Raw genomic sequence first — 16,423 nt, 5'->3', positions numbered from 1 at the left:
AACAGACATTTGACCTTTAAAAACTGGCCTTTGATTACTTAGTTGCTTCAAACTCCTCCCCAAATTGCTATGACATTTGCATGGAGATGGATCTGATGTTCATGCTTCATTGTAAAACCTATTTGGAAGTGGAGACATCCATATTGTCTGCTACGTGTTGGACTCTCTATGATTCAGTCTAGATTTGCTTATTGTGTTTGGTGTGCTTTTTTTTTGGACCTTGGTGTGTAGGTGAATAACAAAGTATAACTGTACTGATGCTTTCAGTATAATTGTCATCTAGATTAATTGTTAGACCCAAGCTTGATCAGGAATTTTTACATTTTTGGGTTTAGTTTTGTTGGAAAGACAAGTTGAGTTTTGAAACATTATCAAATAATCAACCCTTTGAACTAATCACAGATCATAAAACATTTCTGTTGGATGATGATGATGATTTTTTTTTTTACTTTTGTTTTTTTTTTTTGTATATGTCTCAAACTGTGGAAGAAGACAGTGAAAACTTTTTTTTTTTTAGTAAAAGTAACCCCAAAAACCTTAATGCTGTTGCTGCAGATACACAATTATTTTAGTTAACAACTTATCACAATAAGTAGTCAAGCACTTGTTAAACACTTGTTAATCACCTAGTAATAGCTGAATCAATCAGCTAAGCACTTGCAAATAACTCAAATACCTATTGATTAAGTAAGTATTCATTTGAATCTCATAAGGATCAAACTGCAAGAGTAACATACTACACCTGATAGGGACCTGTTACCTTAACCACAAGACCATGGTGTATATATATTTGTTAGGTTACCTTAGCTGTTACTAAAACAAAGAGACTGATAAGTGTATAAAAGCCTTGAAAATGACAACTAACATATGAAGGAGCTATCCCCCCCCCCGCCCCCCGCCGTGTTTTTCCACTGCTGCATAATAAAGAAGTGCCTGCTTATCTGCATTCCTGTGTAGATAAGTTTTTCGGGATTGCGGATCAGTCATCAGTTTTGGCGACCCAGATGGGACCTTGTGAGTGAGAGTGGACGTGATCGGATGCTGATCAAACTCCAGCCGGCACCGAGGGATTCTCAGGGACGACCATCGCCTGCGACCCTTACAGCTCGTCCCAAAGTTCCCCGGAGAGGTAAGGCACTTCTAATTGGTTGGGGGTGGAACCTGGTGAACTAGCCTGTAAGTTGTGGTGTCAGAGACCCCGCTTGTTTGGGCCCAGAGAAAGCCCAAAGGAGCCTGCTAGTAAGACGGACCGAAAGTTCTGCTTGGTTGGGCTAGAGGATGCTCGTTCTGGGTATCGGGAGCCCGTAAGGCGAACGCGAAAGCGATTGCAGAGTTGGCATTGGTATTGCAGTCCCTAAGTCGGACGAAGTGATTGCAGGGCTGACATTGCTATTGGTAATTGGTATAAGTGGGCCCACATAAGTATATGGTAAATTACCTACTGGTTTTGGTTTGTACATTGGTTTGTACATATATGCATATTACCGTATACTGTGTTGTGAGCTGTCTGTGTGTGTGTGATTGAGACATGCAATTGCCCACGAAGCGAATGCGGAGCTTTGATCTGCGGTTCTGTGATACCGTGAGGGGTGCAGCGCGAGAGAAGCAAAGCGAAAGAACAAAACAACTGATGAGAAAGTATTTATAGCTAAAATGATTTTGAAGTGGAAAACAAAGTACCTGAGAATTTACCCCTTGGGTGTCTGTTGGCACACTGGAAGGAATTTAAGGGTGATTTTCGTAAAGATCAACTTATAGAGAACTGTAATCATGTGTAGAAATATTATGTTTTTGGTAGAATAGTTTCTTCAGTTTTTTGAATATTCTAAGGATAACTTTGTGGAATTCATATTGCAAGTGTGACAGCTTTGAACACAAGTCATCCTTGAACAACAGTATTTCAGCTCAACAGTTCTTGCTTCCCAAGGAGTCTAAAAAAGTCTATCATAAGGAGCTTTCTCTTTCCTAAATAATAAAAAACAAAACAAAAAAAAAACCCCAAACCACTAAACACCTACCTTCTCAAGTTCCTAACACAGAAATTAAAGGCACTTCTAGTATCCTGAACAAGTGCACCAATGTCCAAAGCTTCCTTTGGAGATAACTGACAGCAGATTGAAGACAATGCATCTGGAGATAAAACTTTAAGAAATTCAGACCATATGTTTGACAAGTGCTTTTTGTGTAAATGAGCAAAGTAAATATCTGACTAAAAATGCGGGACAATAAATAAATAAAAACAGCATGAAAACGAGACACTTTTTTTAAAGAGTATACTAATGTTTGTTACATCATTGTTGGAAACAGTCATGTGTAACATCTCTGTGCTGTCTAAAATTCTGCACAGCTCATCTAGTCTTTGATCAAAGTCATACAAGTACAGAAGGATTTTATAGATGAACAGTGTTATCTGTATTGAAGACCTAAGGGTAAATATGGCCAGAAGAATAACTTTTACAAATGTTTTTAGTTTTTTTAACTGTTGTGTGATAATAATAATACCTGGATCCTCTACTGAATACTGATGTTAGTGGCTTTTCAAGGAAGAAGCTTTGCTGCAGGTGGTACTTGAGTACTGAGAGGTAATCACCTGCCCAAGGCGTAGAGCCCAGAGCTCTGTATCTAGAGGTTGATCAATACAGTTGCACAGCTTGCACTAAGAGTGTAAATGCTTACTACTTTCAGGGAAACAATGAAACAACCAGGTTCTTGTACAAAAAAACCCCCTCCATTGATTCAAGTTTGAGATTAAAATGTATAATTGGGTGAGTTATCAATAAGTGCCTCTGAGATGGAATTTCCAACACTGAACAAATGCAACTAGATATTTAGATGGAAGGTGCAAGTAAATAGTAATTCATGGAGAATGATCCCATAGACAATCTCTGAATAACAAAATTTATTTGAAAATCACGAGCTATTCCTGCTCTGTTCTTGCAGGAAGTGGGAAGAAACTCAGTGAGTTGTATTATTTATGACTTATTCATACAGCTCAACCTGCACTTATGTATGCTTTCTATCTTTTATAGATGGACTTCTTTTCTGCAGGGCCGTGTATTGAGGTACTTTCAAAGCTGCTAAATTTAATTTAATTTAGCAATCGGGTGTATATCTGTGACCTCTTTTGTCTCTTCAGTCTCCATTAAAGTATGCTTGTTTCCTTTTTTTCTTACACCGTTGAACATTTTCACAGAATCAGACAAAGTCGTCTAGAATAATAAATCTTGATGAATGTTTGGTCTTGTTAAAACAGTTGATCAGCAGTGTTCCTCTAATAGTGTTCTGACAGTAGTGGGTACTGTCTTTTTTTTCTTGTGTTTGAGGAATGAATTTGCACATTCTAGTGTATGGCATTGAGGGATGCTGTGAAAAAGACAGGCTAAGTCACAAAAGCAAAGGAGTCATAGCTGTGATGTTGGCAATTAGCTTTGTCATCCTGCAGTCACTCAACCATTCCGTGGTAATCAGGTGCAAGTTGACTTAGTCAACCACTTTCTCAGTCCACTATAAAAGTTGAGGGGATGGAAGGAAAGATGCTTTTGTGGATGCATACAATCCTGGTTTTAATTTAGTCCTAGTTAACCTTCCAACCAGCATTTGTTTTGGACTTGTCAGATATGTAGTTTATTTCTACTGTTAGTAATTATAATATTGGTTTAGTTTGTTCAGTCACTTGGTTTGGTTTTGTACGCTTGGGACTTTGAACATGTTGCAGTGTAATTTGATGGTGTATCTTTTGTTATACCATATAAACTGTTCAAATGCTTAAGTTTTGACTTAGAAGTTCAGTTGGATCTGTAATACTAATATTGGAATGTTGGGGTCTTTGTTCTTGTGGAATGAATGTATTTATCTGGGATATCTCCACATGGCAGGAAAGGTGCTCAAGTCTCTCCCCTTACCCTGTTTGGCATGTTTAATGATGATGATGGAAGAGACTGCAGAGACCAAACCTATATACTCTTTCAGAAAAAAGAGGTGAGGAAAAACAATAATTTCAATGTTAACTAAACCAGATATCCATACCTGGTAGAGATGAGCTACTTATGTAGCTTTGCTACCTGCCATATTTTGTAAATAAGGTGATGGTGCTTGGTGGAGACTAAAGGAGTGTAACATTCAGGACTAGCTCAGCTGTGAGGATTGGAAACAATCTCAACTTTTAACTTTCAGTTGAGGTAAACTTCTTAATCAGACTTCTCATCTTAAATCTTAACTTTACTACCACATGGGAGACTACCATGATTTGAAAAAATTTTACAGAAAAAGAAGTCTCAACAGGAGTTATGAACCTGAGGCCTTAAGGAAAAGTAGGAAAGAACAGAGCAGGTTCAGAACTGGGGAAGAAAGCTAGAGATTGTCAGAGTTGTTATCAGGCTAACAAGGTACAGAAAGGGACATGATTACTGTTCACTTCAGATGAAAATTGTCTTGTTTAATGACCGACCTGTCTTCTCAAGGTCTTGATTTTGCTGCATTTGAGGGAGAGTCCCTTTGGATGTACCTTATTTCACAACTCTCACTTCACACATCATCCTAAACAAGAAGCTTTCGTTTATAGTTATCACAAAAGGAAAATGGCCAAAAAGTGAGGGGAAAAAGAAACGGGGCCTACAATGAATAATCAGAACAAATCTGTCCAGAAACATGTGAACATCTTCTGTTGATGGTATGGTCAGTTTTAAATGATGGAAGTTCATAGACAATAGTGCAGCTAATGTGGTATAAGTCACATCTAACCACCTTCACTCTGTTACAGAAAGCAAATTTACCCGGATTTCTTTCTTCACAGTCAAATATTAAAACTGAATGCTCATTCCCACACTAGTGTCTGTTATAGCTTTTCAGAAATTTTGTTATCTTAACACCTTTGTAACCTTATAGTAAGCTCATACTCTTCAGCCTATTTCTATTCATAAGACTAAAGCAGCAATGAAAATCCTAATGTTTTGATGCTTACTTGGAGTAGCATGTTTTTCTGGGTTTTAAGTAGCTGCTTTTCTTCAGAGCAAACAACTATATCCCTTCTACATATGATGGTGCAAAATGAATGTTTTTCTACTTAAATCTCTTATTAGCATATGCATACGTGGATGGAATAAAGGCAGGAATTTGCATGTCAAGTTACTGCTGTGCAGCTCTTGCCCTTTTCATGATGCAGAAGATTATTTCAAAAACACGAGTTCTTTCACAAGTACATCAAAGTTCTGTGCCAGAAAGCGGTCACTCTTCTCTCTCTGCAATTAAATCACTTGATTCCCTGAGAGGAATCACTTGCATTTCTCACTTCACTGAGCTTGTGGTTTTATCAACATCTGCTGTTGTTAGTAGATCTGTTTCAGCTGTTTGACTTTTTCCTTTTTTTTATTTCCTTATTCTCTGTAACCTTTGCTTCCTGTACATTTCTGTGAATATCAGAGCATCTCTTGTTTCTGTGCCATTTTTTTAATTGAAATCTTGCTGTGATATGACCAGCCTATAAAAGTTACCACTCCTACTTATTAAAAATAATATGCTTTCAAGAGCTTTCAGGCACCACTTATTTAGTTAGGCTTTTTTTGAGTTTTTTGTTCTTGTAAACTTATAAGCTCCTATTAAAAGAGTGGGTTAATTAGTGCTTCTTGTGTTTGGTCCTTTAGGTGAAGTCTGAATCTCTAAAAGAAACAGAGACATTCTCAATTTCAAGGTTTGTGGCCCTATACTTCTGGGAACAAATTTTGCATTGTGGGTTTCGATGGAAATTATGTAGTTGACCTCTCTTCTTCAAAATCTTATGACACTTTTAATCTCTAATGTTATCACTCTGAATTCCTCCTTAATATCTGAGTAGCTCCCAGTATTCATTCTCATGTTCTTGGAGATGAGGATGAGATGTAGGGATGATAAATTACTTCACCAAGTTTATACAGGAAACTATGCTCTGATTGTGTGGTCTCTCTTCTTCTGTAAACTTGACTCCAGCTTTTGTCTTATCCTGAATCACTGAAGGATCTTACTTCAACCCTAAATTCTGTCCCTGTGGACACAAACTCTGAGATAAGTCTACTGATGTGTGAACAAGCTCTGACTAAATATGAGCACTGAGGACATTCAAATATGTATGACTTCTTCAGTGTGTTATATTGGATGAAGGTGGCACTTCTGACAATGTCTCCCGATTGATTTATTTTTAATACTTATTTATTAGAGAATCTATTTGGAAAAAGTAAACCAGACTCTCTTTCAAGTTGAAACTAAGCAAAGATGTCAGCAGTGCACCTAGAGCACTTCAAAAGCTAATGGCTGTTCACTGTGCAAGACTGCTAAGGCATAGCATGAAGGTTCTGGAGTGGCTATAGAATCATAGAATGGTAGGGATTGGAAGGGATCTTTAGAGATCATCTAGTCCAACCCTCCTGAAGAAGCAGGTCCACCTAGATCAGGTCTCATAGGAACATGTCCAGGTGTGTCTTTACCTCCAAGGAAGGAGACTCCACAGCCCCTCTGGGCAGCCTGTGCCAGGGCTCCCTCACAGTAAAATAGTTTTTTCTTATATTTAAGTGGAACTTTTTGTGTTCCAGCTTCATCCCATTACCCCTCGTCCTGTTGCTAGCTACAATAGAAAAAAGGGATGTCCCAACCTCCTGACACCCACCCTTTAGATATTTGTAAATGTTAATAAGATCTCCCCTCAGTCTCGTCTAGACTACAGAGTGAACACTGTCCTCCAAATCAGTTTCTTGGCCTTCACATCCACCTCTGCTGAGCTTCAGTACTCATTAATGCAACTTGAAGTCAAGTCTCAAACTTTATAGGAGGTATGATCTAAACACAAGCTTATTCTGATTCGTTAATATTTCCATAATTTTTTTAGTGAGACTTGTTACATGTCTATGCTTCTACTCTTCGTGAGTACTAGGATGAACACTAGATTTTGGTTGGTGTGCATAGGGTCTTCAAGCATTTGCTGTGTCTTGTGGCTGGACTATATTGATAGTCACTTTTTTGGTGCCTTTTGTTTGGATGCGCACAGCTAGAAGTCCTTACTATGTGGAAGGAAAGGTCTGGCTGTTCATGACATTGTTTTCTGGGTCATCCAAGCTGTGTGATATGTTTTAAATGTTTTTCTCCCTCTTTGTACTCCTATTTCCAGATAGGTAACAAATATTCAGAGAAGTTAATTATGACTAGAAAAAACTATTTGGGATTCTACTAAAACTTACAAGATTTGGGATTTTCAGACACTATTCACGATGTCTGGCAGAAATGTAAATGAATAACAAATCACTGAGTTGCAGTGAATGAATTCTTGTTAATAAGCAGTCTTGGTTTGATTCTGTAATAAAACACAGCTTTAGAGGTAGAATTTTGCTAAAATGTAGGCAATAGGGGTGTAAACAATTTAAAAATAAATTTTAGTGCTGTCCCTGTGGGATGCTGCTACGTACTGGGAAGTCTTAAAATCCCTTCCATTACCTCTCTCCTTCAAACCACTTTTAAATCTTTTAAAAGATAAATACCTCCAAATAACAGGGCTGCAGCATAAAGCAGTTATTGCTACATTATTTGGAGGAAAGAGGGGTTGTTTTTTTCTTATCCCTGTCTGATACTGCATATCACTAATTTCTGCTGGAAGCAGGTGTTCAGCTCACTCATCTTTTGCTTTAAATTTGTTTACCCTCTAATTTAATTTTAGAATTTTTTTTTTTGTCTCCCTGCTCTTTCCATTAGGTTTTGTTACTACTATCAGTGGAACTGAGTGGGACAACCATAGAACTATGGAGCAAATAGCAAAAAATAGCAAAACTATAAAACTGAGGGAGCATCTGAGTAGCATCAGTGTTTTGCTTGATGGCAGCTGAGAAGATGGAAAGATGTACAAAACTGGCAGCAGATGAGTACCTTATGCAAAGGATCTCTTGAGCATTGATACCTGGAATGAGACTTGCATGCAAAGTCTTCCACTCTAAACTCTCTTGTTCCAAGGTTCTGTTCATGCTAAGCCTTACTCTAGTGACTGGTGTTTTATAACAATTTTGGGGTTAGAATAACCTACATACACCAAGATGTAAATTTTTCCAGTGGCAGTTTTTCAAATTTCTTTTAAACTGGGCCGTTAAATATTTTGAAACTTTGCCTTCTGCCTTGATTCAGTACTTAATGGATATGTATCTATAGTATGCAGCAATTCATTTTGGTGACTTACAAAAATATCGTGGTTCCTGATGCATGAAATGAGAGGTTGAATGGCACACTTCCGAATGAAACAGGATAGCAGGTGGCAACCTCTGGCTTCTCGGGTGAACAGTGTGCACTTTCACTGGGGACGAAAGTTTTGAGAACAAGAATACAGAAAAACTTAGTCACTGACAAGGATATTAATCCCTGCAAAACTACCCTGGGTAAGGTTAGGGAAAAACTTGATTAATTTTCTAATTTATTTGTTTTGTATAACAATTATTAGATGTGCCAGATGTGCTGAGTCTAGATATACCTGTGCAAGAATCTAATGACCTGAGGGAAGAGTAAGGAAGGTCAAAACAAAAGGAAAATCCCAACTCAACTCTGGACTAAGCCAATGGAGAGGCCTTCTTTTCTTGAGACTTAATTATATAAATCAAGTTTTGTGTCATTCATTGCTTGACACCTGTGATGACCAGCTTTGCTGGATCAGAGTTTAGTTAAGAGATTTTAGCTTGTATCCAGCTCTAAGCCAGTGGACCTAGTGATAAAGCCGAGGATTATTAACAAAAGCAGACTGTGTGCAGTTCTGTATATTTGAAATGTAATTAAATATCAATACATTCCACAGATGGGAGTGTTTAGGTTTTTTAAGTGTGTCCAAATACCACGTTCTAAATATAGTTTGTCACCATATTCAGCAACTGCAGCTAAGCCTGGGACTGGAAGTAAATTTACCAGTGTGTAGGGATCTGTAATGCTAGCTGCTGAGGCTGGAGAGCACTGCAGCACTTGTTTCTTGGCAAGAAATCATGTAAGTAATCAGCAGGGTCTCAGAAGGTCATCCTCCTTCAAGTGTTGCCTAAAAGGTTTTTTGCTCTTTTCTTTCCCTCTGTTTGAATTGATCCTGTCCAACAGGATCTAGCTTATACATAAATCCTTGCTAAGCTTTCTGTCTGTACTCTGGCTGTGCTAAGTTGTCTCATACCTCTTGGTGTACAAAACTCAAAAGATATTCCTGGTTGGATAACGCTGATATTTTAGAGCTGCACCCTGAAAAGGCTCCAATGCTATACAGACCACCTTGTCTGTAACAGCCAGTTCAGACTCCTGTCTTGCTATGCCATATTGCTCTAGAATGGGAGCTGAAACAGCTTGGCAGCACAGAAGACAGATGAAATTTGTGCCTCTAAAATAATTGGTCATGGCTGAGAAATCCTGCTCTATTCCCAATGTCAACAACATGAATAGCTAGACTCAAAAGTTCTTCCATACATAGAAGGAAAGGCTTAAACAAGCTCATTGCTGGTCATCTTTTCTAAGAGTAGATTTTTTTCCTCACTCCAGAAACTGAAGTGTCCTCCTTAAAGTTAACTGGTTTGGCAAGATCCTCACCCCTCAGTATCATGACATTATGGAAAACAGGGCAAATCTAGGGTCTGGTTTAAATTAATTTTCTCAGAGCTATACAATTTGGTATGTGACAAGTCATTCTGTAATCAACATAACTCAGGAATGTTCTTTTCTTCCCTTCCTCTATCCTGTTAAGGAATCTTCAGTTTGGGTTTGTCAATGTCTGACAGAGACTCGGGGCTTCCTTTACCAAGATCAGGGCTCATGAATTTCCAAATGTATGTAATAAGTGAACAACTCTTAGATCTCTATTCCTTTGTCAGTTTTATTGAAATAAGGATGACTGTTTTGAATTTAATCAAAAGTGAATTCATATGGTGTGGATAGATATGCTTGTCAGGTAACCAAAGAATCTTTACTAATTGATCTTGGATTAACAAATGTACTAAGCTGCTTCTTTAGGCTGACTGAAGAATTTCACAGTATGTGAAGGAGGAGGAATTACTTGTATTCTTAAGGAAACCTTTTTAATTGATTGGGCTTTGGTTAGAACCAAAAAGCTTTGATGGGCAACAGGTAGACATGAAATTCAGTATATCACATCATTCTACAATTTGTGTTCTCAGGCTTGGGGTGATGAAGAGATATGTATGTATTTAGGTTAATGCAAAAAAAAAAAAAAAAAATGTTTTTAGGCTTCAAGGAGTAATATTTCAAATAACATCCTGTAACTTAAAGTACTGTCCCCTCTGGACATGCTGGTTTCTACCTCTGAAACCAGCAAGACACAGTTAGGTGCAGCACTGTGATCAAAATTGCTTTTGACTTTGGTCAAAGTAGGCTTTCATGGGATAAATGAGTGTTTGACCTAATAACACTGGACCAAGCCCCCTTTTATTTGGGAAGCAATGTGACAACTTTCATATCACTCAGATTAGACAGACTTTTATCCCAAGGTCACATTGCAAAGGCATATACAGAATAAACTGTCTTGTTCAATTTATCTATGTCAAGAGGACAGAAAAGGGAGCTGACCCTGCTAGAACTTGATCCAGTTGTGCTTTCATGCCCAGGTACTGCTGTTTTGGTAATGAGCCCTGTGCTCCTGGGGATAATGGGTGTCAGCGTGATTCTTCTCTAACTTGCCCCAAATGCTTTTTCTGACAACGTGTAATGGTTCGATAGACCTGCATCAGGATGTAAACTGTGGAGTGAGTGTATTTTTTCTTACTTGACTCCCTGACTTTTCTGAATACTTCAGCTGCTTCCTCTGCATAAATGGAAATAGGAGATGTTAATGTATTTGTGGTGATTGCAAAAATTAATTGCTATTATACATAAGGATGAAAAGTCATGTGAGTGCTGAGCAGTGACAGCGATGTAGACTTTGTGAGGAAAGCTGAGAGAACCTGGAAAGTAGATGTTAGGTTAAAAAAAAATAAAAGCACCACCACAACTGAAAACCTGAGGATAAACACTATATACTGCTACAGTCTCTCATGGTTGGTGCATGATATTAAGAAAGCTAACGCAAAATTATATAAAAAATGATAGTTGTTTTTAAAACCTTAAGTCACAAGTACACTGCTTCTAGCATTTATACATGTGGCTTAAACACTAACTGTAATTGTAGGTCTGTGCAATTGATTCTAAAACTAGTAAGAAAACCACCAAAATATTCAACTCTTGTCTATCACAAGAGCTACATGCAACATTTTAGTGATATAGAGGTGTTTTGAATGCCAGTGTTTCTTATTTAGAAATAGCTGTCTTCAGGGGGCATGGAAATTAGAAGCTGAAAGTAACCCTTTCAGACTGCTACTGGTGGGTTTATTGTTTCTAATGTGCATCCTTATCTATATGAATGAAAGCTGAAATTCTTGTCTAGGTCCAGAACAGCACCCTTCTGTTGCATTAACAAATGGCAGCCTGATAGAGTGATAAATAATTTATGAACTTGGGATATTGATTTTTTCCAATGCTTATAGGAAATTATATGCTTGTGGCTTCAAGAAATAATTGGTCCAATTTAATCGCATAAAAATTATAGTCCTTTTTAATTCTTTTGAAATGGAACTTTAATGACCACTGGGTGTGTTACAGAGCAGAAGAGAGGGTGTCTGCATGGACTGAAGAAATAGAAGGGATAGAAACGTCAGGTTTTACAAGTCTAACAACATGACCACTAAAACAGTGGTTTTGAAGGAAGGCTAAGGGATTCTTGTCTGATCAAAAATCATCTTTTCCACGGGGAAATACTGCAAATTCAAACACTTAGTAGTACAATGAACATGAGGTACATATTCAGTGAAGCTTTAGAAATGGAACATTCTTTTGCTAATAAGAGGTAGGTTTTGTAATAATGCAAATTAATTTTTAGTGTACTGGTCATCTGTGTGTGAGGTCTGAATCTGGGAGGAAATTATTTCAGTAACTTCACCAAAAGCAAATTTGAATGTATCTTTTTAGGGAGTGGAAAACTACTTTTCTCAGGATATTCCATGATATTTCTGACTGATTCTAATTGAGATAAATACTTTGTGAAATATGTTCCTGAATATTAAAGTTTGAATGAACGACATTGACCAACTTCCCCCAGAATACAAAAGTAAATTGTAAAGCTCTTCTGCACTCTTCTCTTAAAAAACAAAACAAAAAAAATCAATAATTCTCATTTGCAAACAGGTTTTAGTGAAATCATATGGTATTTTAGCTTTTTGCCACTAAGGTTTTTTTAGAGAGACATCAGGAAACTGACTTTATAAACAGATATTCTTTCAAATTGCTCTGGAAGAGAAGTTAAATTCCATCTTCAAGCTGTAAATGTAAATTACTCAAAGGCTGAATGTGGTTTCATCTGTGTAAACTTAGTCTTTTGCAGACAGAAATTATAGCTTGATTTCATTCAGAGAAAAAAAAATAATTAAAAAAACCCCTACTTCTTGACTTAGATGTGAAGTTTGTGGTCTTATCCATTCTCCCTATCCATAGCAGGAACAAACGAATAGGCACTGTTAAAAAAATGGAGAAGCTGACAACACTTATAATGAGATGGTATTTATAATAACTCATACTGATGATCCCTATAATGCTACCTGTAGACTTAATGTAGCACATTAAATGGTAAACTGATGCCTGGTGTTAGCTGGAGGCTAAGAGTTGTAGAGCAACTCAGAACATTTTATAAGGATACAAACTAGGTCCAGGAACTCTGACACAGGCAAACAAGCAGAATGTCTTCATGGGATATCTTCTGCCACCAGCCTGGGCACTAAAAGGATACTGTCAAGATTTCAATCCAAAGTTCTGTCTGCTGGGGAGTTAGCTGTGTGTGCATGTCTACAACATCTTAGTGGCATAGCCTGATGAAGGATTATGTTGGATGACAGTATTTTCTGCCCATGTGCCATAAATATGTTCAGGTCTTCTGAGAAATATGCAGGACTTTTGGTGTCCTTTGGACACCTTGCAATTATGTCAGATTTGTGATAAACTTGGCCTTAAATAAGCACGACGGTTGCATGCAGAAATTTCAAGAAAAACTTTCATAGTTGGTAGCTCATTTTAGATCTTTTGAGAGAAGTGCAATTTTTTTATCCTGAGACACGGGAATTGTCCTCATCCATTGCTGGTTAATCCAGAAGCTGTGAGATGTTTTGTTTAGTCTGTTCAAAGCATGAGGATGTTCCTACTTCTGTACCACAAACTTACTGCGGCGATTATGTTGGATATAATGTCCTGTACTACATGCAGTTCTTGAATCTATAGGTTTTCAGTTCCAAGCACAGATAATGGCTGCATAAGAAAGGTTCTCTTAACTGTTTTATTCAAAATTCGCAGTAGCTATTACTAAAATGCTATAAATACGGAATGCATCTACGTGCTACACTTCAACACATTTTATGACCACCAACTGTTGACTTTGATTGGGGTAATAATAATTTTATTAAATATAACATTATGGGTCTTCTGTTTTGATGCACAGACATATGCAAATAACTTGCATTAGCATTTTTATGGGTGAGATTTCAATGACAAGCTTATTAATAAATCCCTGGGTAGCGTTCAGGTTGATAAAAGGGTACAAGGAACTAATGTTATTTGGGCAGCTAATGAATTTTTTTCCCTAGTTTTCAAGTCTGAATTGATGAGACAGTAGAACAAACAAGACATAGCCGTGGAATGCCTAAAGCTAAATTTTGTTGTTAAATTTCTAGTTCAGATCCATTTTGAGCTGGGTAGTGAGCAATGACCAAAGATCACTGTCAGATGCCTTACTCTGGTCTCTGTGAAATAAGATTTTACTGTGTATTGCAGTGCAGGCACTCAGGAAGCGGTAGAGGTGGAGGGAAGCCCATGAGTACGCTCTATTCTACTTTCTGCCTGACTTTCTTGTTTGTTGTGGAAGATGGTCTTGCTTTCATACAGAGGCAAGATTCGTGATGGCAGGGCCTGTGGCAGCCTGTGATATATCATACAGGCTGGAGCAGTGTGTGGCAAATTGATAGTGCTATAATTTTCCAATTTATTGCCAGTAAAAAAAAAAAAAAATTGCTTGGGCACAAAGATAGTACCATCTTTGTAATTCTGAACACTGTCTGAGGAAAATACAGCTTTCCTCTGTAGGCAACGTTAAGCATAACTATTGGGTCTGCAGCTCAAAGTGCAGCTGAAGCAGGTTGTGCTGGGCAATTAATGGAAGGACTGATCTGGGGCTGCATTGAGTGCAGCACACTGCTTGTTGATAATGCCAGTCATCCACTGTGGATGGCAGGGAGTGGGAGAGGTTGAGGACAATGATGCCTCATGGGTGGGTGCTGAGTTACTTGTGGCAAGGGAGAGAATGGGCAACTGAAGAGAAGATCTGAGATGGGACTCAAGCACCTGAACCCTGTTTGCTCTTCAATCTCCTGCTGTCTATGCTCTGGGCTTGTTTAAATATAAATGCTTCAAAACCTTTGAAAATACTCTATATAGTGGTGAGGTTGAGGGGGAAACGATAGCGACTTTTTAAATGTGCTCTAAAAGTCTGAAGTTGTTTAGATGCCTAGCTGAGGCTCTGAATTAGCAAAATCCTTAGAGATGAGATTCTTTTTAATAAAGTACTTATGAACTCAATTCACTAACATCAGTGCTGCTGAAAAATGCTTGCAAACACTGTGCATGCACAGCCTCTAAATTCTGTTATGTTACAGATATCCACTATATAGCCTGGTAACCGTTTCTCATTCTAGTCTGGTTTGTTTCTTTGCTTGAGAGTATGGATTCCAACTGCTGGACAGAAACCAGAATTTACTGTTCAATTAGAAAATTTTCTTGGAGACAACATTGATCTCCTGGACTATTACATTATCTGTCACTGTCTAATCACAGAAAATCTGTTGCTTGTACAGCAGAGCCCAAATAATACTGTCCTAAAAAGGCAGGATGCTATTTGTGTGTGTGGAAGTGGGTTTCAGAACAACAGGAGTTGGCACTTGGCATGTACTTTATTAGACTTTGAGGGAAAAGACAAGTCTGCTTAGCCTAGCTACGAGGCAGTGGAAAAAAGGAGCCAATGGATATAGAGTTTTTCTATCTTAGAATTGCATAATTGGACCAGACTCAATTACAAAACAATGCTGGACAGCTGTGAATTAAGAGGCAATATGACTGCTTTGAGCTACTTCTGTTGATATTCTGGACAAGCAAGACCAGAAAGATGATTAATCCTCATCTCTGCTCCCTTGCTCTCTGTGGAATAACCAACCAAAACAATGATCTAACTGTTTTTTACCAAAACCAGACTGAGAATCTCTCTGCCAAAAACACAGATGAAGGTCTACTGTTTCTGTACCTGCCACTTGTGCTCTCCCTATTAGTTTGGAGGTTACCCAGACACCATACACAAACCTATGCTTGGGAATACTTTCTCCTTTCTGCTCTTTAACTTTTCAGCTTTGTCATAAGATTACAGATGTGGTTGTGCTGCTGAATGTTTGAGTGAATTTAGCCTAACACGGGGTGACATTTCCCAGAAAATATAGCTGGATATCAAGATCCCAGAACATATGTGATTCCTGGCAGCTGTCTGGTTGCTACTTCATGAAGATGAAATAGAAAAGTAAAAGGAGAAATGACAGTTTGGAGTCTCCTCCATTCCCACCCCACCTCCCCTATGCTCTTTGCTTGTTTGAGAGCCCCAGACAGCCTGAAGGAAAGTTTCTGGGGCTGATGAAACAAGGCCCTCAAGAGTGAAGAGAGGGCATATACTTTGTAGAAGTCCTTGGCAGGGCTTAGAACTTGGACAGCAAAACTTCTCATCTAGTATCTGACTACTGCATATATAACCTGGGGTACCTTATAATTCAGATTTTTTCTTAATAAAACTGCTGTCCTTTTGTGAGGATGAAGAGAAAGATGTTCAAGGTGTGGATAAAAGCTGATGGTGTGAACAGTAGATTCAATTAGACAAGGAGTAGAAGTAGCTGAAGTATCAAGGGATGGTGCTCAGATATGGCAGTGACTCTATATAGGCTGTTGCTGCAGTTACTGAGAGAAGGTGCAGAGATGAAAGAGTAAATGCTTATTTCTACATGTGAATAGATGACAGAGCAGGGACTAATGGTGATGATGAGGATGGCAGGACTGGGAGGCAAAGATGTGAGGATTGAGACAGCTGGCAAGGAATGGGATGTAAATTACTTGATTGGTTGGCTGGGCAAAATGAGGTTTGGGAAACTGGTAGCAGATAAAAAGTAATATACATCAATAAAAGTGAGATGATGATGTGAGGCAAAAGTGTGATGGTGTATGTGTGGACACTGGCAACAAGGATGAGTATGGATTAGAAAAAGAGTGCTGTCATTTCAGTGATCCTAAGCTGTCAGATTCTTGTCTTTTCCTCTGAGTTCTGCAATGAAAACCAAGA

This window comes from Colius striatus, chromosome 1 (genome assembly GCF_028858725.1).
Source record: "Colius striatus isolate bColStr4 chromosome 1, bColStr4.1.hap1, whole genome shotgun sequence".
Classification (NCBI taxonomy): Eukaryota; Metazoa; Chordata; class Aves; order Coliiformes; family Coliidae; genus Colius; species Colius striatus.
Note: the sequence above shows the minus strand (reverse complement) of the source record.